Below are 27,649 nucleotides of genomic sequence, written 5' to 3'. Positions count from 1 at the left end.
CTAAGATCACATAACTTCTTTCCAGAAAGGATGAGGAAGCTTTTGAATAAATTTGGCTTAAAATAGCTCCAAAGTCATAAATGAAAATGACAGCAGGAAACCCAAAGAACATAAGCCCAAATATTCTCGTATATTCTTTCCACAATTCCTGTTTCTTTCTAATGTATTTTCAACCTTCGTTGATCTCAAAATAGATTTCTTGTGGTTATGCTATATGGTCTAATCTGAAGTCATTTGCAGGTTTTCTACAGGTGTATCAAGGAAGAATTACAAGGAAAAACCAGAATACTTGTCACAAACCAGATGCATTTTCTTCCACATGTAGACTACATCCTTCTTGTCTCTAATGGTGTAAGTAAAGAAGAGGGTACCTTTGAGGAAGTCTCCAGAAAAGGAAGGATATTTCAGAAGTTGATGGAAATGCTGGGAAAATGGAAAAACGAGAAGAGAAGGGAGATGAAAATGCATAGACATGGAAAACTTAGAACCAAATTCCAATAAGATGGTTGAGAATAAGATAAATGAATTCTAAAAGATGCAAATGCTGCAAACAGGATGAAAAGCATGAGAGCTACACTTGTAAAGCAGAAGAAAGGGAAACAGGTCTGGTCAGCTGGAATGTTCTTATGAGGTATATAGGATAACACCCTATACTCATTAGTACACTAAAACTCATGCTTTTCATATTAACTTTGATTTTAATAATTGCTTCCATCTTATTAAAGAAATAGAGAGAAAAAGGCTAAGAGAATGCGCTCTGTATTTTATGAAATCTAATCAAATCCTAATAAAGGAAAAAGAATCAGATACTGAAAATAAGAGATTACATAAAATGACACAATAAAGAAAAAAAATCTTAACACAGGTTTCCTAAAAATAAAAGATATGAGGTTGTCCATGTGTAGGCCCTATTAAGGTACCAAAATGATACAATGTTCCATGGTGTTATCTCTCATCAATTAACTAATAATTTCCTATTTTTTGTTTGTGTCGAGTCTCTCCACCTATTGACAATAGTTTGAGGTTAGATGCTTAACATAATTCACATGTAAATCAACTGCACTTCACATCAATTCAACTTGAGATGGGCTTAGAACCTATTTTTTCTTTTACTGTTTGCAGGTATAAGGATGCTATAGGAGGCCTATGGGTGGTTGTGATACTTTTTAACATTCTACTTTTCAACTGAAGTTCTTAGAATTTTAAGCAGCATGTGGTTACGCTTTTTGGACAGATAAAAGTGCTTCAAAGAGTTATAAGCCTGAATTTTACGTTCTCATTTATGCGCTTCTAGGATTTAGTCAGGTTAGCTCTTTATCTGCATAAACAGGTGTTGTATGAATCTATTTATTACTTCTGCTTACCTTATAAGAAGCTAAGCAATGCTTAGCTTTCAATATGATTATTCAAACAAGTACTTTTAAAATGAGCAGTAATTTTTGTAGATACACTTTTATACTGTAAAATGCCAAGCTGCAGGCAGAGAATTCCTAGAAGTAGATAAGCATAAGCTAAACAATATAACATGTTAGGCATTTTCCTTGTCTGTCTGTCTTCTGCCAGAACCAAAAAATGATTCATAAGCAATAGCTGTTTCTTTTATTTAGTGCTTATTACAATGAGTTACTTACATTTTAAGGATTCAGTAACTGTATCTGACAACTCGTTTGGCTATTACTTCCAAGTCTCGGTGCAGCCAGAAGATGCATGATATGATGCTAAATTTCATCCTAAGAGCTCCAATGTGTTTTTCCCAGACTAATCCAATTGGGCGAGTAATCAATAGGTTTTCAAGAGATTAGTGATATAGATTGAAGTGCTGAAAGTTTCAAGAGGCATTTAATAACGTCCTATATTTTATTAATTAAACAACTGATTTAAATAGAGAAAGACTCATTAACTAATAGGGAAAATAATTCACTATCTACTAAGTACTAAAAGTAAGGAAATAATTCCCTATTCTAATAAACTACTAAAGATAAATAAATATTCTTAGAATATCCCAAATGATTTATTCTAATATTTATCTACCTAAATAAGATTTATCTACCTAAATAACTTTAAAATGTCTCAAAATATGCGTTTCACATATTTCAACACACCTCAATCTATTGTTTGAAGAACAAACGGCATGCACATGCCTTCTTCATCTCCATTGATAAACTGTCTATCATCTCAACATGTTTAGTTCTATCATGCTGGACGGGGTGAGCATACTAATGACAGCTTTGCTATCACGTTATTGTTATCGCAGCTTCCATATTCTTTTACCACATTTCATAATTCTTGAGCATTGTCTAACTCAGCCCTGCACTCTTTTTGCTACACATTTTGTTTTTGCTTCGCCTATCCAGTTTCAACAATTACGATCTATGTAGTCTTCTATCTTTATTGAGCCTACCCAGTCTGCATCTGTATAAGCTTCAATTCCTCTTTGTTTAGATTCTTGAAGAAAAGCCCTTTCCAAGTGAACTCTCAGTATCTCAAATCAGAACACTGTTCTTCATGTTCCTCCATTGGAGAGTGATAATTGACTCACTAAGCTCACTGCAAAAGCTATGTCTGGCCTTGTATGTGATAAGTAAATAACTTACTGATATCTTTGGTACTGTCTTTTATCAACTAATCGACTTTCTTTATTTCCAAATTTTACATTTGGATCAATTAGTATGTTCGTAACCAATATCCAGCCTTAAGATCATCCTATTTTTTGGAGAACAAACTTTTTTCGACAACTCCATTCCAAAAGTATAACCAATCTTATTCAACTCATGCTATCTCTTAGCTTATCCCACATTTGAGATGAGCTCGAATATATATTGTACATTTTGGGTCGATAAAATGTTATAGCTTTCCTTGTGAACCTTGTTTTTAACAACTGAGTAACCATCAAACCAGCTCGAGGAGACACTTAACATACAAGATTCTTGAGCTTACATACTCAGTTCCAAATTTTCTTCAAAACCTGAAGAGGATCCATGTAAACTTATTCTTCAAGTTTCCCATTTAGGAAAGCATTCTTCACATCTAGTTTCTGTAAGGACCAAGATTAATAGCAATTGATAAAAGAACTCTAACAGAATTTAATTTGGCTACTGGAGCAAATGTTTCAAGATAAACTATCCCGTATGTTTGAATGTACCTTTAGCCACTAGTCGGGCTTTGTATCTATCTAAAGATCCATCCGGTTTGAATTTGGTGTGAACACACATGTACAGCCCACAGTTTTCTCTCTACAGGTAATTCCACTGTTTCTCATGTACCTGTTTTTCAAGAACGCGCATCTCTTCTAAATAGCCTCCTTCCACTCAGGAACTTGTAAAACATATTTCAAATTTTGGGTATTTTCACAATATCAAGACACGAAACAAAGGTTGAGAATGTTGAAGACAAGGCTTTATAGGATACAAAGTTAGACATGGGATATTTGACAACATTTCTAACACCTTTTCTTTTAGCAATTGAAATATCTAAATCAGAAAATTCATTGGTTGGATTATGAGCTTTACCTGGACTTTTGACAAGATCTTGTGGGTCGGATTCTTGGTGATGAATCTGGTGATTTCACTTCTTGATTTTGATTTCTTCTTGAGTAAACAATTAACTCATTTATTTGTTCTTTATTCTCATGATCAGATCTGCACCTTCGACTCCTTTTCATTAACAACATTAACATCATTAATTTTGTGTTAATCATAAATTCACCTCCCCATTATTAGAATCCCTATGTTGTATATTCTTAGTGTTTTCTTGATCAATTATAGAATCTTCCTTACTATAATTCCCTCCCTGAAGATTAGAATCAAAGTAAGATTGCGTGTAAACAAATGTGACATCCATGGTAACAATAATCTTCCTATCAATTGGATCGTAACATTTGTAACCCTTTTTACTAGAAGCATAACTAATAAAGACGCATTTTTTTGCTCTAGGATCTAGTTTACCTTGGTTGTGAAGATGAACAAAAACACTACACCCAAAAACTCGGAGGGGTAAATATATGATCAATTTAGAGTTAGGAAAGTTATCTTTAAAGAGATTGAAATGAGTTCTATAGTTTAGAGTTTTACTAGGCATTTTATTAATAAGATATGTAACTGTTAACATGGATTCACCCCAAAGATAATGTGGTACCTGACTAGTGAACATCAAGGCTCTAGTTGCTTCCAAAAGATGTTGGTTTTTTTCTTTTGTAACCCCAATTTGTTGTGGTGTATTTGTACAAGAGCTTTGGTGGACTATACCATGTTTGGTTAAGAAAACACCTATTTGGTCACTAAAAATTTCCCCACCATTGTCACTCCGAAGTACTTCTATTCTCAGACCAAATTGTGTTTTCACCATAGCATAAAAACACTGGAACACATTTTTTTACTTCAGACTTATCTTTAATGAAAACACCTAACAAATGCGAGTATCATCAATAAATGTGACAAACCAACGTTTTCTTGAAAAATTTGAGACTCTTGAAGGTCCCCAAACATCACTATGAATTAACGAAAAAGGTTTGGAAGCTTTACATTTTTGAGGTGGGAAGAATGATCGATGATGTTTATCCAATTCACAAAATTCACAATGATATGAAGGACCTTTATTTTTAAATAGATCAGGTAAAAAATATATTAAATAGTAAAAATTAGGATGTCCAAGCCTATAATGCCAAATCATAACCTTATCAAAACTAGAAGTAGAATTTAAACATAAAGTAGTTGTTGGTTGACTTAGATGGTCGTCGTCAAGAAAGTAAATTCCACCAGATTCTTTAACATTGCGAATCATCTTACCAGAGACTATGTCCTAAGTTTACACATAGAGGAGTCAAATATAACATGACAATTCAGGGACTGGGATAATTTATTAACCGATATGAGATTACAAGCTAGATTTGGCACATGTAAAACATCATGTAAACCAAGGAAGGCGAAATTTTAATAGTGTCTTTCCCGGCTATTCCCGAGAAAGACCCATCTACTACTTTGATTTTTTTGTTTCTTGCACAAGGTGTGTAAGTTGAAAAAGAAAATGACTAATAGTCATGTGATCACTAGCTTCAGAATCAACGATCTACGTGTTTGCTTTACAAGGCTTGGCACTAAAAAAATAGAAAAATCAGTACCTGATTGGGCAAAGGAGGAAGAAGGATTATTGGATGAGTTAGGAAGATAAGAATTCATCCAAAATTATGGTGATTGAAAAAGCTTATGTAGATGCTGGAGACCCTTCTAGAGAACTTTGGCCCTCATAATTTTCATTAGTTGTTTCAAAGGTAAAACTTTCTTCCTTTGTTTGATTGCTGGATCTTTTATCTCCAATGAAGGCTATTTTAACCATGATACTACTAGAGATAACCTAGCTCAGATGCCATGAAAGTTTTTAAGAGAGCATTTAATAAAACTGTTCTATATTTATTAACTAAACAACTGAATTTAAATAGAGAAAAGAGTCCTACCCTAATTGGGATAATAATTCCCTTATTTTAATAAAGTACTAAAAGATAAGGAAAATAATTCCCTTATTCTAATAAACTACTAAAAGATAAAATAAAATATTCTTAGAATATCTCAAATGATTTATTCTAAGATTTATCTACCTAAATAACTTTAAAATATATCCCAAAATATATGGGTTTCACATATTTTAGTTGTCACTTCTATGGATATGTTTTTGAATCAGTCGTGGCAACTTCTTTCAACTTTTACACTCATAAGCATCGTGAGCATATTTTCATTTTGGGCCATCATGCCACTTCTCATCTTGTTTTATGCAGCCTATCTATATTATCAGGTATTCTCCATAATTGTTAGTTACATGTGGAAATTTAAGAAAAAATACTTTCTAATTACTAGATATCTATATTACCTAGACTCAGGGGTGTGTTCCCTGTATATGTCTATGCTTAATTTTTTTCTAAATTTTTCCATATATTTGGAGGACTAGACCTCATACCATGTTTGAGTATTTTTTGGACGCTGGTACTTTGGGAAAATGAATGTCCAGATAACATAGGTTGAAAGTTGAGACTTCTTTCCAGCATCATAATTTTCACTCAATTTGTGATCTGTAAATGCCATTTTATTTTCCTAGTTCAGTATGTATATAAGCAAGTATTCTACCTTAGTTTTGTGACATTTAAGTATTCTTTACTGATTATTATCTTTCTTTTAGCACAGATATTCTCTTCACAAATTTCAATAACCATTTGCTTTTGCCGAGCATATCTCGTGAAGTAAAACGCTTAGATTCTATTACCAGATCACCTGTTTATACACAATTTAGAGAAGCATTCGATGGCTTCTCATCCATTCGTACATACAAAGCTTATGATCGGATTGCCAATGTTATCGGGAGGTCCATGGATAATAATATCAGATTCATACTGGCAAAAACTAGTTCAAATCATTGGCTGGCTATAAGATTAGAAACTCTAGGAGGCCTCATTATTTGGTTAACAGCAACCGTCACTGTTCTGCAAAATGGAAGAGAAAAAAACAAGACAGCATTTGCATCAACAATGGGTCTACTTCTCAATTATACACTAAATATCACTAGGCTATTGATTGTTGTTTTAAGACAAGCAAGCAAAGCTGAGAACATCTTGAATGCTGTGGAACGTGTGGGTACATATATCAATTTGCCTCTAGAGGCTCTAGACGTAATTGAGAGCCACAGTCCTCCATCTGGTTGGTCATCATCTGGGTCAATTCACTTTGATGATGTTGTCCTACGTTATAAACCTCAACTTCCACCGATCTTGTGTGGATTGTCCTTTATTATTTCTCCAAGTGAGAAGCTAGGGATAGTTAGAAGAACTGGTGCAGGGAAATCCAGCATGTTGAATGCTTTGTTTTGAATTGTAGAGCTGGAAAAAGGAAGAATCTTGATTGATGGTTGTGATCTTGCCAGATTTGGACTGACTGGCGTGCAAAAGGTTTTTTGTATCATACCACAATCCCCTGTTTTTTTTCGGTAATGATTGTAACTCTTGAGTGTTCTCGGCCTAGTTCTCGTTTTATGTTTTAAATTATTGTGCTTTATGGCACAATATTTGCTAGAGAATATCATCCAACATTAAAGTTTCTCATCTTAATGGTCATTTTTAATTTATCCAGGAACTGTGCGATTAAACTTGGATCCATTTAATGAGCACAATGATGATGACCTTTGGGAGGCTTTAGAAAGGGCACATTTGAAGGATGTCATCTTGAGGAACTCTTTCGGTGTGGATGCAGAGGTATTAAATAGAAAAATAGTCAAAAATAAAAAGGAAATCATGTGTTTTTGAAAATATTTGCTTGAACTCTATGTCTATTAAGCTTTGAATGGTATTTAAAGTAAACTTTAATATGTATAACCTTTTGTGAATGAAGAAAATTATGTATAAATTAATCAAAGCAAGAAGTCAACTGTTGAAATAATATTATCATCGTCTGCCTCAAGGTTTTGGAGGGTGGGGAGAATTTTAGTGTTGGGCAAAGACAATTTTTGTGTCTTGCTCGAGCATTGTTGCGAAGGTTAAAGATTTCGGTTCTTGATGAAGCAACTGCGGTAGTGGATGTTAAGACTGATGCTTTTATCCAGAAAACCATTCGTGAAGAATTCTAATCTTGCACCATCCTGATTATTGCTCACAGACTAAATACCATCATTAACTATGATCGGATTCTTGTACTTGATGCTGGTCAGATGCTCCTTCTCACTTGTGTTATTCCTTCAAATTTCTAGCTTCTTTTCCTTTTTGCAAAATTTCGATCTCATTTAATAGATTGCTTGTAGCTGTATGATATCTTCAAGGCAAGATTGACTCCATTCTCAGAGTGACTTGGCAAATATTTACCAACTATATACTTTATTGTACTTGATTAAGTTGCCTTTGGATTAGGGAATAAAAACGAAGATACTCATTACTGGTGACTAGATAACTTCTGATGTTGCTTTTTCAGGTTCTAGAACACAATACTCCAAAGGTGTAACAACCCGGTTTTGACCCTAATCAGAATAGTGGTTTCGGGACCACAAATCTGAATCAGAAAAATATTTTAATATTATTTTGTGTGTTTATTTTGTGTGCATTCGATGGTGTGAAATTTTCGTGTTTTAATTTCGTTGTTTAAGTGTCCGATTTAATTAAAGGGCTTAATCGCATAAAATAAAAATTTGATGGCTAAGTATGAAAGTGCTTAATTATTTTTATCTTTATAATTTGGAGGTTTCATGTTGAAATTTAGCCAATATTAATGGTAGTGGACGGCAATGATGGCTATTATATATTATATATATATATTGATTATAAAAGTAAAATAACAATGATATAATGTATTGAAAATAATAAAACTTAAAAATAAAAAAAAGCCATGCATGTTGTCTTTCTCATTGCCGAATATACAAAAGAAAAAGAAGAAAAGAATAGCAAGCTAGGTTCGGCCCTTATTTTGCTTGATTAAGGTATGTTTTTGCTTCGGTTTTTGATGATTTTTACGTTTTTGAGATCGTTGCTTTGAATACTTCAAAACCCATGTCTTAATTTTGTGAATTGATGAATATTTTGAATTATGCCATTGATGAATATTTGTGTTTTGGGATGTTTGATGATGAATAATGGAAGATATGTCTTAGATTAACATGTTTTGTATTGGTATTTTTGATGAATTTGAGTATTTAGGGCTAAATTGTGAAAATAAATTTTTGAGGGACTAAAATGTGAAATAAATGCAATGTGTGGACTTGTATGAGAACCATGAATATTCGGCCCTTGTGTGTTATGGGAAAATTTTGTGTATTTTGTGTTTTGTGCAAAAAGGACTAAATTGCAAAAAGTGAAAAATGTTAGGGGCAAAATGGTAATTTTCCCATTTATGTATTGTTGGACTCAAATGAATGTTTTGATGAATAAAAAGGTTAAATTTGACTATGTTTAGATCAAGGAACGAAGAAAACGAATTTGGATCGGGGGAAGTCGAAGGTAATCGAATAGTCGATCGTGTTTGCTGATATCCGAGGTAAGTCTATTAGCTATTTAATGTCATAAAATCAGTATATAAATAAGTATATGAGCTGTTTTTGGATGAATTATAATTAAAAATATGATAGTTGAAATAATTAAAAGTATGAGTGAATTATATATATATTATGCAAATCTACATCTATATGTTCTCGTATTGAACTTAGGTATGCCATTTATACAAGTTTATAAGGGGTTCGACTATGCAACTATGCATGTATATGTTCTTGTGATAAATTTAAGTATGAAACTTATATATGAAAAAGGGAGATTCGATTAGGTATGTATGTTCTTGTAAAGGTTCTTGAACGGGGTTGAAGAGATGAAATTATTAGCTTGGATTATCTTAATGTGTTCGAAAGTACGATATTAATAGTATGCTTCAATGTGTTAAGTTATATATATATATATATATTCGGATGTATAATTTAGATATTGAGTTGAATTTGATGACTGAACTTTTTATACCGATGTGGGTTAAGGATATAGTTTATAAATTATTGAGCTGAATTTTTATGTGAATTCTATATACCATTATGATATACAACTCCTATGAATTGAGATTCTTTTGTTAAAGCTCAGTATCATTCGGTTTATCGTTAGTGACATAATTCAGACTTTACGTCTAGCAGGCTTAATGCCGGTGAAATTATTCAGACTATAAGTCTAGCAGGCTTAATGCCGGTGACACATTTCAGACTATAAGTCTAGCAGGCTTAATGCCGGTGACACATTTCGGACTATAAGTCTAGCAGGCTAAGAGCCGGTGTATTGAATCAGGTTTTAAAACCTAGCAGGCTAAATGCTGGTGAATCCGTTTAAAGCATGTGATAATATACAATTGATACCTCTATGATTTTGATTATATGAAATCGATGTATACATAAATGTTCAATCACATGATTTTAGTCATATTAACTTGATGAGCATATATATATACATATATTTGGTCTAAGCAATTGATAGATATGTATATATATATATATGTTGCATTCGGCATAGGTGGATATATTTATGTGTATGCATTCGGCATAGGTGAAAATAAGTGCATGTATCTATGCATTCGGCATAGATGGGTATAGGTGCATATGTGCATTCGGCATTTATGGATGATAAGCATAAAAATTTGGCTTTTGATATATGTAGTTGAATAGTTGTATTTAAATGGATTCGATGAAGTGCGAACAATAAGTACTCTAGAAATCAGTATATGCTGTTAAGGATTATGCTAGTAACTTGATTATATGCATATAATGTACATACATTTGTCCGTTTATGTGTATTAGATAAATATACATCCTTTTAGACTTAAACAAAATGACTCAATAAAGTAGTGTTTGATTAGTAATCATATTTGATGATTGTAATTTCAATAAATTTACTTAAAGAATTATATGATTCTTTTATATGTATTTTAGATATGCTGTAGACTTACTAAGCTATAAAAGCTTACTTTGTTTGCTTTCGTTCATTCGTTTTTATAGATTTTTTTTGGAGACGCGTTACGAGCTCGGGGATCATCAGCACCGCCCATCACACTATCGACTTCTTTTGGTATTTTGTTAAATATTTGAACTCGATCTTATGGCATGTATAGGCTTGATAATGTTTTGGATAATTTTGAATCCTATTGTGTAAATAGCAATGCGAAAAGAGTTTAACTTCCATGCTTGAATTTGATTATATATGTTCATGAATTGGACTTGCATTTGGAATTAGATATTAAAGTTATGTTTATGTGAGCTTGGTTTCGTAATGCCTCGTAACCCTGATTCGGCGACGGAGACGGGTTAGGGGTGTTACATTTTATTGGTATCGGAGCTACGGTTTAGTCGATTCTCGGAACTAGCGTAGCGTGTATGAGTCTAGCTATACATGCCATATTTTTATATCGAGATAGTGTGATGACTGCTGACGTCTAAAAATGTGTTTCCGTATAGTAATGGATCCCGAACGAGCCGTAGCTGATGATGTTGAGAGTATAGCGCCTGCTCCCGCGCAAGGGACAGAGCCAGTAGATTCTCGACCAATCTCGAGTAACCAGGAGGGAGAGGCTAAACAAGCCTTCTACCAAATGATGAATGACTGGTTTACTCATTATGTCCGAACTAATCCGGTTACACAACAACCTCCACCCCCGACTAATCCATCTTCGATTCCTGTTATACCCTAAGTAAGTGATCCGATGAGATTACTTAAGCCTCCGGTTGACAAAATTCGAAAACACGGGGCCGAAGAGTTCAGAGCTACTGATGATGATGATGCTGAGCGAGCTGAATTCTGGCTTGATAATACTATTCGAGTGTTTGATGAGTTGTCTTGCACCCCTGATGAGTGCTTGAAATGTGCCATATCCTTGCTACGGGACACTGCATATCACTGGTGGAATACACTAGTATCGGTGGTTCCGAAAGAGCGAGTGACCTGGGAATTCTTTCAGACTGAGTTTCGTAAGAAATACATCAGCCAGAGATTTATTGATCAGAAACGTAAGGAATTTCTTGAACTGAAACAGGGTCGTATGACAGTGACAGAATATGAACGGAAATTTGTGAGACTTAGTAGATATGCTCGAGAGTGTGTTTCAACTGAAGCTATCATGTGTAGAAGATTTGAAGATGGGCTGGATGAAGATATTAAACTGTTAGTTGGTATACTTGAGATAAAAGAGTTCGTAGTACTTGTTGAACGAGCTTGTAAAGCTGAGGAGCTCGGGAAAGAGAAGAGGAAAGCTGACTATGAAGCTCGAGATTCTCATAAAAGATCATTCAGTAAATCATTTCAGTCGACCTCAAGGAAATTCAGAGCGGATCATAGCCAATCTAAAGCTACTGCAGGGTTTCCTAAGTATGATCGAGATCGACCCCCTGTGAGTTCACGAGCTACTTCAGTTGCTAGCGTTGGTAGTGTTCGACAAAATAGATCAGAGTGCAAGCATTGTGGGAAATGGCATCCTGGGGATTGCAGATTCCATGATCGGTCTTGCTTCAAGTGTGGTTCAAAAGATCATTTCATTCGAGAGTGTCCGATGGTAGCTGAGCAAAACACTGTGCAGGATACCAGACCGAGTAATGTGCCAGTCCGAGGTAGACCGCCGAGACAATTGAGTAATGTAAGTGGTAGTCAGAGAGGAACCAGGGACACAGCAATTCGATCTGAGGCCCGTGCACCTGCCAGAGCTTATGCCATCCGTGCTCGAGAGGAGGCTTCTTCTCCAGATGTTATTACTGGTACTTTCACTCTTTATGATACTAATGTTATTGCATTGATTGATCCTTGTTCGACTCATTCTTATGTGTGTGAGACTTTAGTATTCAGTAAGACTTTGCCTGTTGAGTCTACTGAGTTTGTAATTAAAGTATCGAACCCCCTGGGCCGGTGTGTTTTGGTTGACAAAGTGTGCAAGAATTGTCTGTTGATGATTCGAGATTTATGTTTTCCAGCTGATTTGATGTTGTTACCATTCGACGAGTTCGATATAATTCTGGGTATGGATTGGTTAACTCTGCATGATGCTATTGTAAACTGCAAACGGAAAACTATTGATCTACGGTGTCAGAATGATGAGATTATTCGGATCGAATCTAATGATCTGAATGGTTTATCAGCAATAATATCCTCGATGTCGGCTCAGAAGTATGTGAGAAGGGGTTGTGAAGCTTACCTTGCATTTGTTCTTGATAGTAAAGTGACCGAAAAGAAGATTGAATCTGTACCAGTAGTGTGTGAGTATTTAGACGTGTTTCCCGAAGAATTACCGGGTTTGCCACCTATTCGAGAGGTAGAGTTTGGTATTGAGTTAGTACCAGGAACGACTCCCATATCGATAGCTCCGTACCGTATGGCACCGACCGAATTAAAAGAATTGAAAGTACAGTTGCAAGAGCTGACTGATAAAGGTTTTGCACGACCGAGTTTCTCTCCTTGGGGTGCACCAGTTCTATTTGTGAGAAAGAAAGACGGAACGATGAGAATGTGCATTGATTACCGGCAACTCAATAAAGTGACTATAAAGAATAAGTATCCGTTACCACGGATTGATGATTTGTTCGATCAGTTGAAAGGGGCTACTGTGTTTTCAAAGATAGATCTGAGATCAGGCTACTATCAGTTGCGAGTTAAAGACTCTGATGTGCCAAAGACTGCTTTCCGAACGAGGTACGGACATTATGAGTTTCTTGTTATGCCTTTTGGACTTACTAATGCACCTGCTATTTTCATGGATTTGATGAATCGGATCTTTAGGAAGTATCTGGATCGGTTTGTGGTAGTATTTATTGATGACATTTTGATCTACTCTCGAGATGAAAATGAGCATGCTGAACATCTGAGACTTGTGTTACAAACTTTGCGAGATAAGCAGTTGTATGAAAAGTTTAGTAAATGTGAGTTCTGGTTACGTGAAGTCAGTTTTCTGGGCCATGTTGTATCAGCATCGGGTATTTGGGTTGATCCGAGTAAAATTTCAGCTATACTTGATTGGAAACCTCCGAGGAATGTTTCGGAAGTTCGAAGCTTTCTGGGGCTCGCTGGCTATTATAGACGTTTTGTGAAAGGGTTCTCTATGATTGCGACCCCGATGACAAGGCTACTACAAAAAGACGTTAAGTTTGAGTGCTCAGAAAAGTGCCAGAAAAGTTTCGATCAGTTGAAAGCTCTTTTAACCAAAGCTCCAGTCCTAGTTCAACCCGAATCGGGTAAAGAGTTTGTTATCTATAGTGATGCATCTTTAAATGGTTTGGGCTATGTATTGATGCAGGAAGGCAAAGTTGTAGCCTATGCCTCGAGACAGTTAAAGCCGCATGAAAAGAACTATCCGACGCATGATCTGGAATTGGCCGCTATTGTATTTGCGTTAAAAATATGGCGTCACTATCTGTTTGGCGAAAGATGTCATGTTTATTCCGATCATAAAAGCTTGAAATATTTGATGACTCAGAAAGATCTGAATTTGAGACAGCGTCGATGGTTAGAATTGTTGAAAGATTACGAGCTCGTGATTGACTATCATCCGGGAAAGGCTAATGTTGTTGCTGATGCCCTAAGTCGAAAATCACTGTTTGCTTTGCGTGCAATGAATGCACATATGGTTATGTCTGATGATGGTGCGATAGTAGCTGAGTTGAAAGCAAAACCGTTATTTGTTCAACAGATTTGTGAAGCTCAAAAAGCCGATGATGATTTAATTGCAAAACGAACTCAGTGTGACTTAAATGTTGATTCAGAGTTTCTAGTTGATACTGAGGATTGTTTGAGATTCAGAAACCGATTATGTGTTCCGAAAAATCCAGAGTTAATTCAGATGATTTTGAATGAAGCCCATAATAGTCGATTTTCTGTTCATCCGGGTAGCACGAAAATGTATAATGATCTGAAACAACACTATTGGTGGCATGGAATGAAACGAGACATTTCTGACTTTGTTTCGAAATGTTTAATATGTCAGCAAGTAAAAGCCGAGCATCAGGTACCTTCTGGATTGCTGCAGCCGATCATGATACCTGAATGGAAATGGGACAGAGTTACGATGGATTTTGTATCCGGTTTACCGTTAACACCCAGCAAGAAAGATGCAATTTGGGTTGTTGTTGATAGATTGACAAAATCGGCTCACTTTATTCCGATTCGTATTGATTATTCGCTTGATAAACTTGCTGAATTGTACATTTCTCAGATTGTAAAATTGCACGGAGTGCCTATTTCTATTATTTCGGACAGAGACCCGAGATTTACATCGCGGTTTTGGAAGAAATTACAAGATGCTTTAGGTACGAAACTACATTTTAGCACAGCTTTCCATCCGCAAACAGATGGTCAATCGGAGCGAATTATACAGATACTTGAGGACATGTTGAGATGTTGCATTCTCGAGTTTGAAGGTACGTGGGAACGATATTTACCTTTGATTGAATTTGCTTATAATAACAGCTTTCAATCTAGTATTAAAATGGCACCTTATGAGGCTTTGTACGGTCGTAAATGTCGTACACCACTGTATTGGACCGAGCTCAGTGAAAATAGGATACACGGGGTTGATTTGATTAAAGAGACCGAACAGAAAGTGAAAGTGATTCGGGACAGCCTGAAATCAGCATCAGATCGTCAGAAATCTTATGCGGATTTGAGAAGAAAAGATATAGAATTTCAGATCGGCGATAAAGTGTTTTTGAAAGTCTCACCGTGGAAGAAAGTACTCAGATTCGGTCGTAAAGGCAAATTGAGTCCAAGATTCATTGGACCGTATGAGATTATAGAACGTGTCGGACCGGTTGCTTATAGATTGATGTTACCACCTGAGTTAGAAAAGATTCACAATGTATTTCATGTTTCGATGCTCCGTAGATACCGATCTGATCCTTCACATGTGATTTGTCCGACGGAGATTGAAATTAACCCTGATATGTCATATGAAGAAGAACCGATTAGCATTCTGGCTCGTGAGATCAAGGAATTACGAAATAAGAAAATTCCGTTAGTTAAAGTATTGTGGCATAAACACGGAGTTGAAGAAGCAACTTGGGAGTCAGAGGATACAATGAAGGAGCGTTATCCAAACCTATTCACCGGTAAGATTTTCGGGGACGAAAATCCCTAAGGGGGGGAGAGTTGTAACAACCCGGTTTTGACACTAATCAGAATAGTGGTTTCGGGACCACAAATCTGAATCAGAAAAATATTTTAATATTATTTTGTGTGTTTATTTTGTGTGCATTCGATGGTGTGAAATTTTCGTGTTTTAATTTCGTTGTTTAAGTGTCCGATTTAATTAAAGGGCTTAATCGCATAAAATAAAAATTTGATGGCTAAGTATGAAAGTGCTTAATTATTTTTATCTTTATAATTTGGAGGTTTCATGTTGAAATTTAGCCAATATTAATGGTAGTGGACGGCAATGATGGCTATTATATATATTATATATATATTAATTATAAAAGTAAAATAACAATGATATAATATATTGAAAATAATAAAACTTAAAAATAAAAAAAAAGCCATGCATGTTGTCTTTCTCATTGCCGAATATACAAAAGAAAAAGAAGAAAAGAATAGCAAGCTAGGTTCGGCCCTTATTTTGCTTGATTAAGGTATGTTTTTGCTTCGGTTTTTGATGATTTTTACGTTTTTGAGATCGTTGCTTTGAATACTTCAAAACCCATGTCTTAATTTTGTGAATTGATGAATATTTTGAATTATGCCATTGATGAATATTTGTGTTTTGGGATGTTTGATGATGAATAATGGAAGATATGTCTTAGATTAACATGTTTTGTATTGGTATTTTTGATGAATTTGAGTATTTAGGGCTAAATTGTGAAAATAAATTTTTGAGGGACTAAAATGTGAAATAAATGCAATGTGTGGACTTGTATGAGAACCATGAATATTCGGCCCTTGTGTGTTATGGGCAAATTTTGTGTATTTTGTGTTTTGTGCAAAAAGGACTAAATTGCAAAAAGTGAAAAATGTTAGGGGCAAAATGGTAATTTTCCCATTTATGTATTGTTGGACTCAAATGAATGTTTTGATGAATAAAAAGGTTAAATTTGACTATGTTTAGATCAAGGAACGAAGAAAACGAATTTGGATCGGGGGAAGTCGAAGGTAATCGAATAGTCGATCGTGTTTGCTGATATCCGAGGTAAGTCTATTAGCTATTTAATGTCATAAAATCAGTATATAAATAAGTATATGAGCTGTTTTTGGATGAATTATAATTAAAAATATGATAGTTGAAATAATTAAAAGTATGAGTGAATTATATATATATTATGCAAATCTACATCTATATGTTCTCGTATTGAACTTAGGTATGCCATTTATACAAGTTTATAAGGGGTTCGACTATGCAACTATGCATGTATATGTTCTTGTGATAAATTTAAGTATGAAACTTATATATGAAAAAGGGAGATTCGATTAGGTATGTATGTTCTTGTAAAGGTTCTTGAACGGGGTTGAAGAGATGAAATTATTAGCTTGGATTATCTTAATGTGTTCGAAAGTACGATATTAATAGTATGCTTCAATGTGTTAAGTTATATATATATATATATATATATATTCGGATGTATAATTTAGATATTGAGTTGAATTTGATGACTGAACTTTTTATACCGATGTGGGTTAAGGATATAGTTTATAAATTATTGAGCTGAATTTTTATGTGAATTCTATATACCATTATGATATACAACTCCTATGAATTGAGATTCTTTTGTTAAAGCTCAGTATCATTCGGTTTATCGTTAGTGACATAAATCAGACTTTACGTCTAGCAGGCTTAATGCCGGTGAAATTATTCAGACTATAAGTCTAGCAGGCTTAATGCCGGTGACACATTTCAGACTATAAGTCTAGCAGGCTTAATGCCAGTGACACATTTCGGACTATAAGTCTAGCAGGCTAAGAGCCGGTGTATTGAATCAGGTTTTAAAACCTAGCAGGCTAAATGCCGGTGAATCCGTTTAAAGCATGTGATAATATACAATTGATACCTCTATGATTTTGATTATATGAAATCGATGTATACATAAATGTTCAATCACATGATTTTAGTCATATTAACTTGATGAGCATATATATATACATATATTTGGTCTAAGCAATTGATAGATATGTATATATATATATGTTGCATTCGGCATAGGTGGATATATTTATGTGTATGCATTCGGCATAGGTGAAAATAAGTGCATGTATCTATGCATTCGGCATAGATGGGTATAGGTGCATATGTGCATTCGGAATTTATAGATGATAAGCATAAAAATTTGGCTTTTGATATATGTAGTTGAATAGTTGTATTTAAATGGATTCGATGAAGTGCGAACAATAAGTACTCTAGAAATCAGTATATGCTGTTAAGGATTATGCTAGTAACTTGATTATATGCATATAATGTACATACATTTGTCCGTTTATGTGTATTAGATAAATATACATCCTTTTAGACTTAAACAAAATGACTCAATAAAGTAGTGTTTGATTAGTAATCATATTTGATGATTGTAATTTCAATAAATTTACTTAAAGAATTATATGATTCTTTTATATGTATTTTAGATATGCTGTAGACTTACTAAGCTATAAAAGTTTACTTTGTTTGCTTTCGTTCATTCGTTTTTATAGATTTTTTTTTTGGAGACGCGTTACGAGCTCGGGGATCATCAGCACCGCCCATCACACTATCAACTTCTTTTGGTATTTTGTTAAATATTTGAACTCGATCTTATGGCATGTATAGGCTTGATAATGTTTTGGATAATTTTGAATCCTATTGTGTAAATAGCAATGCGAAAAGAGTTTAACTTCCATGCTTGAATTTGATTATATATGTTCATGAATTGGACTTGCATTTGGAATTAGATATTAAAGTTATGTTTATGTGAGCTTGGTTTCGTAATGCCTCGTAACCCTAATTCGGCGACGGAGACGGGTTAGGGGTGTTACAAAAGGAATTGCTAGTTAACAGAGAAAGCGCATTCTCAAAAATGGTTTAGTGTTTAGGGCCTGCAAATGCCGAATACTTACGTAGTTTAGTTCTTGAAGGTGAGGAAAAAAGGTTCAGTAAGGAACATGCCATGTAGTTAGATGGTCAGAAGAGAGGGCAAGCTTCACCCCATTGGATTGCTGATGCACAGTCTGCCCTACTCGTTAGCCTCACTTCTTCTCTAAATGATCTTTAAATATTTGATTTTGGAGATTGGGAAAATCACATATGATGACTTCAGTGACTTCACTAAAGCCAAATCCCAAGCCTAGAAAGAAGTTGATGTTAAAGCTGTAGTTGCCAATAATCTTAAGTTGAAAGACGAACCAATAGTTTCTATCCGAATGAGTCACAATCATTGTACATATATATTGCTAAGCTATTGTTGGATGTTAGGTGTCCACACTTGTGGCCATGAATTTCCCGTATATGCTCATGAACTATTTGATTTGAATTATCGTCCAATTGATGACAATGGTGAGCTCACATTTAGACTACTTTTTCCATCAAAAGATGTTATGAAGAGAAGAACTGAGGATTACAACATTATAGTCATTAAAATTTCAATATCATAGAGTCAATGCTAACGGTTATGTATGTAAATGCATTAAATATGACTAGGTATGCATGTAACTGATTTGAGTAGCCTATATACGAAAGAAACATATGTGGAAAATTTACAAATATAACAACCCACATATTTGCGTTTGAACAAGGGTATCGAAAGATCATCCAAAATTAGATTATAGCTTAATTTGTGATTCCATCATTGCATTGGTTGTATCAAATTTGCACATGCCCGTTTTAGTTTTAATTCTCGAGATTCGGAGCAGATATCATTATCCCATCTCATACAAAAAAGCATGGTAGGTGAAGTAAAAGTTTATGAGGTGATTATATGATGATTGGGTGCAATCGTACAACTAGCTACTATTTTTTTAAGGAACGCATATATTTCATCATTTATTCTAAACATTCAAGTTGCTTATTGAAGTTTTCTAGACTTTAAACCCATTGTTCAAAAATGACACATTCTTCTATGGTAAGTACAAGAAGAAACTGTTGGTGGTTGTTTCTTAGGATTGGAATAAAAATGTTGATCCTCTTTTTCCTTGGTAGAGCAGGAGATGGAGGAGGCTTAGGCATTCTTTCTAACGTGTTTATGATTATATGTGGTTCAGAATATTAAGGGATTGTGTTTGATATCTGATGAAGCCACGAGAATTCTGGCTACAATACGGAATTTGGGGAATGTTTAGGGTAACCACAAGCATATCATGTCTTATATATTTGACATATCATCCAGAACTTCATAGGGATTCTAGAATGAAGAAATGATGTTGTAACAACCCGTTTTTAGTAGTGTCAGAAACAATGGTTCCGGGACAACAACTCTGATAAGTGAGTCATTATTTAATATTTATTTAATGTTATGAGGTTATATTAAATTTGTATTAAAGTTTCGTTAAGAAATTTTGAAGTTTAAATGGTTAATTAAGTAAAAATGACTAAATTGAAAAAGGTGCAAAAGCTGAATTCTATTAGTTAAAAGAACTAAATGACTATGTAAAGGTAAATTAATGGACTTAGATGGTAATTATACCATAATTAAGTTAGTGGATAACTATGGACAAGGTTTAATTGAAATTTTTTATTAATAATAAAGGTAAGATGGTAAATTAGTAAATAAACATAAAGTTAGTTAAGCCAAATATCATCATCTTCCTCATTTCATCAACCTTTGACCAAAATCACCATTAGAAGGGGAGCTTGGAGCATTCAATCATTTGTGTCTTGTGCATGGTAGGTTTTCAAGTCCATTTTTATTGATTTTTATGTTTTTGAGTTCGTTTTAGCTTAGTCTCAGTAGCCGAAGGGTTAATTTGCAAAATTGTTAAAGTTTGAGGGACTTCCCATGATTTCTTTTGAATGTGTTTTGATGTTAATTGATGTATTATCAATCTTGTTGTTATACAAACTTGTTTTGTTAAGTGGTTTTTGATGAATTTGGGATTAGGGATTAAATTGTTAAAAGTGTAAAAATCCAAGGTTTTAATGTGAATTGTTGGTAATTATGGGCTGTTCCAAGGTCCTTTGTAGAACCAGTTAACATGGGTTTAGGTTAAAATAGTTAAATTTCAAGTTATGAGATTAAGGACTAAATTGTAAAAAAGTTAAAATAAGAGGGGTAATTTTGTAATTTTATGAGTATTCGAATTAAAGATTGAATTGAATATGTGAGGTTAATTGAAGTACTTAATTGAATGAAATTATTTATTTAGATCAAGATAAACAACAGCTAGATTTAAATCGAGGAAAGGCGAAAGCTTTGGATAGTCTCTAATTCTACTTCTACGACTATAGTTATCGAGACAAGTTCGTATAAATTATAATCTTATTAACGATAGTTTGATTGATTATCGATTATATTGTGTTATTCATAAACTGGCTTGAAAATACATGTAAATTGATGTTTGAGTAATTGATGGATAAATAATCTCGTTTGAACCGTAAAAATTCTTAGGATACGAATGACATGTCATTAAGGATTTCATGTTTCGAGTGCTGGTCTTGAATGTCCTACTCATGGACGAGGTCCTACATTTGTTGTGGATTCTCCAAAGTTCGTGTGAGCAGGCCCATTTCACAGCCCATGTGAGCACTATTGAAAAGGAAATGTTATGCTTATATGGAAAGGCACACTATGTGTGAGCATTCCCGAGTGTCTAATGCAATTCTAGATGATTTAACGGGTATGTAAAGGTTAATGGCAATGTATGTATACAATTGGATAATGGTTCATGATCTTATGAAAAGGTTAATGAGTTAAATGATGTGTACATGAAATCTACTTATTATATGGTTGAACTCATATGTATCATGTATGAACTTACTAACTTGTGAGTTTGATGGTGCTTGTATATGATTTTACTAAGCTTATGGTCTTGGTAATGATGTAATGCTTATTTTATAATTTGTGCTTAAGAAATGGTAAGTTGTAACAGCTTATTCAGTTTTCACCTGATGAACCATGATGAATTAACATTGGATACACGAGAACAATGCTCACACAAGCTGTAAAATGGGTCTGTTCACATGAGTTGTGGGTTGGGATGTTAGGCTATACGATGCTGCTCACACTAGCTGTGGAGAATCGGCAACAAAAACAAGACCTCAACCATCGGTAGGACATCCAAGACCAGCACCTGAAACAGTAAATAACCTTAATGACATATCATTTGTATCCTAAGTATTCACGACGTTCATACGCATCATGTTTCATATCCGTATCATTTAATTATATATATACACATTACTTCATCACAAGAACTCAACTATATAGTATTCCATTTTCAATCATAACATTTAACTTTATTAACAATGCAACTTAATTTCATTTCATCAATTACCATTTATCAAGCAAACAAACTTAATCACCACATTCATAGATAATTATTAAATAAAAAAATACAACAACTAATTCATTTAATCAATCTACGAACTTACCAAAACACAATAGCTATTGACACCTAGACGATGATTAATCGATGACTTTATTCCTTTCCTGCGATTATCAATCGATTGATCCGTTTCTTTCTCTAAATATAATAATTTAATTCAATTATCTAATTTCAATACTTTAATAATATTTTACACTTTTACCTTAAACTTTTACCTTTTATTCAATTTAGTCCCTAAACCCGAAACTTTTAAATCTATCACAAATTAACCAAATCAATGCTAGAAAAAATTTATATAATATCTATACAGATCATAGTTATCAATTTTTCACAAGAAATCAACTAACTTTACAATTTTAACAATTTAGTCCTTAAACTTTAAAATCAACCAAAACCACTTTACAAATAGTCTTATTTAACTATCAAGCTTAATAATCTATCATCAAACTTCAAAAATATCACAAATTCATCAATGACATAAATCAAAACATTTAACAATTTTACGAATTAATCATTGGATTAGTTAGATTAAGCCACAACGATCTCAAAAACATAAAAAGCATTAAAAATGGACTTACAATTCATACCATGCAAAAGGAAATGGCTTGGCCGATCTTGGTGTTCTTCTTGCCATGGTGTTTCGGTGGAAGGAAGATAAAAAAAGAAGAAGATGATAGTTTTTTTATGCATTTCCATTATTATTTGTTTTTACTTTAACTTAATTAATATAATTTAAACATTATTTTATTCCATAATTCATCACTAATAGTCCGAAAACAATAATTATGACATATTTGACATTTAAAACCATTAAATTATTCATTTATACCCATTTAGCTCATATAAACTAATAGCAATTAACCTTTGCAGCTTTTACGATTTAGTCCTTTTTACTTAAATAACTATCTAAAAGTTAAAATTTTCTAACTGAATTTAATACACCTATATAGTAACTCCGTAAATATTTTATTATATTTAATAAAATATTTTCGAGCTTGATTAACATAAATGAAGTCCCGATAGCTCACTTTCCAAAACCAATTGACTTTAAAGACAAATCACTTGAACTTAACTATTCGTCCAATTACCAAAATTTATCAAATCAAAATTCAATATAATATTATATTTGATTCATAAATATTAAAAAATAATATTTACGGACTCACTTGTCAGATTTATGGTCTCAAAACCACTATCTCCAACACCACTAAAACAGGCCGTTACAACTCTCCCTCATAGAAAATTTCATCCTCGAAATTTCTCACCTGATAATAGTTTTGGTTACTGTGTTCTCAAAGATTCTTCAGTTTTTTTTTCCAAGTTAAACCTATCCCAACTAGCTTTTTTTCGCTCAATTTTGACCAGTATAAAGGAGCTATATATTTTTCCGTTCGTAAAAATCTTCAAACGGTGTCATTTTAATACAAGATTGATAGTTGTTATTATAAACGAATTCAGCCAACAATAAACATTTTCCCAATTACTCTTGATCTCGATGATACAACACTGTAATATGTCTTCCAGAATCTGAATTACTTGTTCCGACTATCCGTCTATTTCTACTATAGCTCTGTGAAGTTTACTCCATAATCTAAAGGTGAATCTTAGATACATACAACTTAACTAGCTTTTCAAGCGAGTAATCCGTTCTGACTATAATAAAATGAGTCAATTTTTGTAACACCCCATACCTAGCCTGGACATTAGGTCGAATACCGAGATGCCACACCACTGTCTCACGTCAATTTCATTGTAATTACCAGAGTTGAGAAACATGCAGTTTCGTTTTACTTTAATTATTCTAGCATTTATGAGAATATCAAGTCACGAAAGCTTAGTTTAGCGTTTAATCATACTAACATACAACAAAGAAAAATAAAATATACATATCTCAAGCATTGGGCCCACTTAGCAAAATCTCCCAAAAATGTTACGTAGGTGTCCATACCAAACTAGCATTCTGTTTCTCGCCAAATTTCAAAACATTGGAAAATATCAGTACCTTTCGCAAGGTATCGATAATTACACCATGAGTATCAATACTCGGGCCAAGCTATCGATACCAAATTGATATTCTGACTCCCTGCACTTTCGAAAATATAGAGGTATCATTCTAAAAGCCTTAATATCGATACCTCTGCTCCAGGTTACAAAAATTCAGCATATAAGAGAATTTAAATCATTAAAACTTAGTCTTTAAACATCATGCTTCATTCACCTAGTCACATATGTATCAAAGTGTCTAAACAATAAACCAAACACCATGTCCAAGTTCACAACCTTCCCAAACATACGCAATATACAAATAATCCCAAATACGTCTTAATAAACTGATATAAATGTCTACTACATTGCCTTTTTATTCCCTAGTACTAGAATAATCAAAACTCCTACTGTAATGAGTAAAGAATGGCTTGGATCAATCCCTCGATGACCACACCTCAAACCGGGAACGCTTCTACTCTACAAAGTATAACATGGAGTGGGTGAGCTTAACAAGCTCAGTGAATGCCCAAAACAACCACTATGCAAACAAGTCGTCATGCATCAACCAAACAACATACAAATTATTTCCAAAACATCATTAACTAAGTGACATGATTCACATGTTTAGTCATATTCCTTGCATTCTTTTACACCTTATTTTTACGAATGTTTAGGTACACATATATCAATTTTCTGACACACATCAATCACATATAAGCACATTTAGTCACATTAGTCACAGTGTATGATAATTTGACTCTTGATTTTATGAAATATAGAGTGGACTTTATCACCACACATCGAATACAAGGATCTCCAACACACTACACATAGACTTGTTGAGTCAACATATCCCATAACTGAAGCATATAGCTAACGCTCTCCAACACACCACACATACATATCCTGGTGAATGGAGCTTAGCTCACATTTCCTTATCTCTCCAAAACTATCTCTGGGCCTTAGCGCCCCATATACCATAATCACAAATAAGTGAGTACTCACAATCCTATGGCGTGCCAACTATATCTAACGGTTTCATTAAGTCACAAGGCCAAAATATCCATAATGTTATCAAATATTACTTACTGATTATCTGCATGTATTCACAGCATAATCATATTATTAGCACATTATGCGCACTGTCACATGGCATGAATAAGTTACCCTCATAATAACCGTCACAATAGTCATCCCAACATGTTCATATTTCATCACATCCTAATCCTCTTTATCATATTTATCACAAACATATTTATCACATATTTAGCATAGGTAAAAGAACATTTACACTTAGAATTTAGAGGAGGGGTTTAGGCTACCTCTAAATTCCTAAATACACAACGAATCACTTATGAGCAGCTATTCTAAAACATTCACCAAAATATTCGCTTTTGCCGAAAAACTAAAAACTTAGACAAACTTTTCTTTGCCTTTATCTCTACTCATTGAAGGTCCTATTGACTTCCACGCTTCAACAAGATAAACCACACAAACACACATTCAACAATCAGTCATCAACTTCATTAAAACAGTCACAAACATAAGCCTAAGCTACTTTATCTTTTAACCGAAACTTTCAACATAGAAAACTTTAAATTCGAATATCTCGGTCTACACTTAATATTTTTGCATGAAATGAATTCCATTTATCCACATATTCATCTACGACTAATTCCCAATCTTTAAACTACACAAAACTACACCTTTTAAGGTATCAAAATTTTTTGACAAGTTTTGGCTATTACAACAAAAATTCATTAAAACCCAAGAAATCCTTGAGGAAACTTCAAACTTACTTTAAAAATCTTCTAATCATGTAAAAACAAGTTGAAAAATACTTTAAAATCAATTTTTTATCCACAAACCCAAAATTCACCATTAAAGACTTGATTTTTACTTTTGTTTAAATCATGCGTTTCAATGGCTAAAAATTCAGTTTAAGGGACTAGATATCATTTAAAACTCATAGACAGTCGAATGGTTACCTTCAACGAAAGAAAAACAAGCTTTGACACAAATTTGGAAAACTCACGTTTTGGAGAAGATGATGAAAATAGTGAGGTTTGAGTGATTTTCTTGGTTTTTATGAAGATTTAAAGTTCAAGGGTGTTAGAATTCAATGGTAATTAGGAATTGAAGATGAAAAGAAACTAGAAGAGCAAGAGGAGAGCAAAAATGACACAAGCAAGTGAGGAGCAAAACTTAACGTGAAACAAAGCTGTTTGAATGAGGTTTTTAGGTTGATTTTGAAATTCTAGTCTAATTACTTCATAAAAACTCATAATTTTGACTCTTTTACAAGTCCATCCTTTTTTGAAAATTAAAGGTTTTTAAAACTCATTTTTAGGAATTGATTTAATTTTCCAAAAACCATAATTGAAAACATTACTGCTATGCCATGTCATGGAATTCCGAACACTCGAAGGCTAAAATTTCTAAAATACCCCTAAAAATCCTAAGTCTTATTTTGGGGTGTGACAGATTACATCAGTTTATTAATAATAATCCAGATTGAGTCTTTCTTTCTCGACGTCAAAGATAGTCCAGATACAAAATTCATCGTGACTCAATCTCATTTCCATTCAGAACTCATTTCCATTCGAAAATTATATCAGGCTGTAATAACCCCGAGAAAATTTGATATTCAACTTTTACCTGTTGACATACCTGACATCTCAGTACAAACTCTGAAATTTCATGTTTCATTCTCGACCAACATTAACTCTATCTCAGGTCATTACACATTTTGTCGGTGCCTGGTTTAAATCAAATAAATGCTGCTATGAACCTCGTGTAAGATATTTCGTATAATTTCAGAATTATTTAGCACACATATTCAATTTTGGAAATATAGGCTATTATCACAAACAATATTGAAATTAGTTATCTGATCATTCTGAATTTGTTCCCATTTAGCTAACAAATTCGAATATTTTCTTTGCAACTCACAAATTCTCTGAAGAATTAATGGTTTAACTCTCGACTCTATGATAATCGAACCAACATAATTTAGGGTCATCTGAGAGAAGCATTACTGCAAAAAACGAATTCCTTCTTGGATTTAGGCTGAATCAGTACCGGAGCTTCTGTTAATAAAGTTTTCAACTGGTTAAAACTCTGTTGACACTTATCTGATCAAACAAATTTAACGTTTTCCGTAATAGCTTTGTCTTCAGTAATACAATTATCAAAGCATTCTTAATAAATTATCCGTAATACAATTTTTTTAATTGTTGAGCATGCTCTGAATTAGTTTTATGACAGATCAATATATTAGCAAATAAAACAACAATGAACCTGTCGAGATTTGGCTAAAAAAAACCTCGATTCATCAAATTCATAAATGTTACAGAAGCACTAATCAATTCGAAAGGTATAAAAATAAACTCATAGTGTCCATAACAGTTCCTAAATATTATTTTCGGTGTATCAACACCTTTAACTCACAACTAGTAGAAACCAATCTGAGAACAATCTTCGAAGACACTGTGGCACCTTTCAGCTGATCGAATAAATCATCAATACGAAGCAACGAATATTTATTGTTTATCATGATTTTATTTATATGCCAATTATATATACACAATCTCATCGACCCATCTTTCTTTTTCACAAGCAGAACAAGTGCGCCCTAAGGTGATGTACTTGGTATAATAAAATCTCTGTCGATTAATTCTTACAACTAAACTATTAATTCTTTTAATTCAGTTG

The 27,649-nt window shown here is 33.6% G+C and overlaps 1 pseudogene; it reads left to right on the top strand.

The window, feature by feature from the left end:
- The window catches only part of LOC107917497 (ABC transporter C family member 12-like), a 44,333-nt pseudogene extending 25,649 nt beyond the window's left edge, over positions 1–18,684 (top strand).
- The last annotated feature ends 8,965 nt before the right edge of the window (positions 18,685–27,649 follow it).

The sequence above is a fragment of the Gossypium hirsutum genome, chromosome D12 (genome assembly GCF_007990345.1).
Source record: "Gossypium hirsutum isolate 1008001.06 chromosome D12, Gossypium_hirsutum_v2.1, whole genome shotgun sequence".
NCBI classification, from domain to species: domain Eukaryota; kingdom Viridiplantae; phylum Streptophyta; class Magnoliopsida; order Malvales; family Malvaceae; genus Gossypium; species Gossypium hirsutum.
The sequence above is the reverse complement of the archived record's forward strand: the minus strand, read 5'-3'. Positions and strand labels throughout refer to the sequence as shown.